The sequence below is a fragment of the Zea mays genome, chromosome 2 (assembly GCF_902167145.1).
Source record: "Zea mays cultivar B73 chromosome 2, Zm-B73-REFERENCE-NAM-5.0, whole genome shotgun sequence".
Lineage (NCBI taxonomy): Eukaryota > Viridiplantae > Streptophyta > Magnoliopsida > Poales > Poaceae > Zea > Zea mays.
In genome coordinates this window covers 198,719,435-198,721,381 of record NC_050097.1, presented here as the reverse complement: position 1 = coordinate 198,721,381, position 1,947 = coordinate 198,719,435, and positions in this window count along the sequence as shown.

Below are 1,947 nucleotides of genomic sequence, written 5' to 3'. Positions count from 1 at the left end.
CGACACCGTGCCATACCCACAGGGAACTAGAATACCAGACTTCTCTAAGTTTTCTGGTGAAAGTGGGAAAAGCACACACGAACATATAAGCCAATTCATAGCACACTTGGGAGAATTGGCTGATGGGGAAGCCTACCGCGTTCGTTTATTCTCGTTGTCCCTTACTGATACTGCATTTGCATGGTACGCAGCTTTGCCACCAAACTATATTAACTCTTGGGAAGAATTAGAACAGAAATTTCATGAACACTTCTTCTCAGGAGAACATGAGTTAGAATTGGCTGACTTAGCTTCAGTCCGACAGGGGCCTGAAGAATCGGTTAATGACTATATCCGGAGATTCCGGGACACTAGAAACCGATGCTTTCAGATTCATGTCGCAGAAAAACAACTGACAGGGCTAGCTTTCAATGGGTTGCGACCCTACTTAAAAGAAAAATTAGATGGCACCCAATTCTTTTCATTAGTGCACTTACACCAGCGGGCTATGACCTGTGAAAGCCGAAGTAAGGAAACATCAAAATCGGCTAGCCATAAGATGCATTTAGTGGGATACGATAATTCGGACGATGAATCCACGGATGTATACACCGCCGAACTGGTTTGGCCAGGACAGGCTAAACCTTTAGCGTGTTCTGCTTTACAGTCGATTCGAAAGAATCGACAAGAGGAAGTTAAGTTTACTTTTAATGTTGCCAAATGCGATAAAATATTTGACGAGTTACTGAAAAACGGCAACATTAAATTAACTCATACTATTCCTCCTCCTGATGAATTAAAGAGACGTGCTTATTGTAAGTGGCATAATTCCTTTTCTCATGCCACCAATGATTGTAATGTTTTTCGTCGATAGATACAATCGGCCATAAATGAGGGTCGATTGGCTTTTCAGGAGATGCAAGTAGACACACAACCCTTTCCTGTTAATACAATAGAACTCACATGCAAAAAGGTCTTGGTTCGGCCCGAAATGGCTGATAAAGGCAAAGGTAAGGGCATCGTCATCAGCAATTCTCGCATGTCAGATATATCACAAAAGGAGATTGCTCGAAAGGCTTCGGGCGAGAAGGCTAAAAGGTCCGAAGACGCCGGGGGGCAGGCACAGTTAATAAACCAAACACATCAGCCTAGCCCCAGCATCGTAGATGGTCCAGCACCTACGTGCGGACAATCCGGTGCTCAGACAAACGGTCCGGCTAACTCAGCCGGACAGTCCACCTATGACCAAAGGCGTCAACCTCTACACAAAGCAAGGAAAAAGACGCAAGGTCAAAGCACATATAATCGGCTGATCAAAGCCGATCCTACTTTTGATCAGTTGCTCTCCAAAAATACTAGCAAAAAGATTGTTCCACGTGATCGGTCAACAAAGAAACCCCGGTCACCTGCTAAAACAAAACGGTCAAACAAAACGACCCGAAAGGCGACACAACAAGCATCGCCTATTCATTCTATGAGACCAGGGTACTTTCCACCTATTTACTCATCGTCGGTATATTATCCTGTTCAAACATGGAATGACATGACGATGAATCCATGGTACATGTATAGTCCCTTTGTCTATCCAGGCTGGGGGGCACCTCCATTCTATTCATTTTGATCCATTGATCAAATGGTCATGGCCGAGAAAGATACAATCCAAAACGGCCTTTATACATTGGTGCTTTATTGAATGATCTCTATTTTGAAAAGCCGATGACTTACATCAGGTTTAGTTCATATGCTTTTGGTTCGTCAAACTGCACCAAAAGGCAGGGGGGCATATGTTGGAGGCTAAAATGAGCCTGGCGGACGGTCCGGCCCTGAGGCCGGACGGTCCGCGGTCCGGACTGTCCGCGGTGGTGGCGCGGACGGTCCGCGCGCGCGCAGAGTCAGTTAGGGTTCCTAGTTTCTCGTGGGATTTGTTACCTAAAACCGCGGGATTAACTCGGGAAACAGTTGGAAACG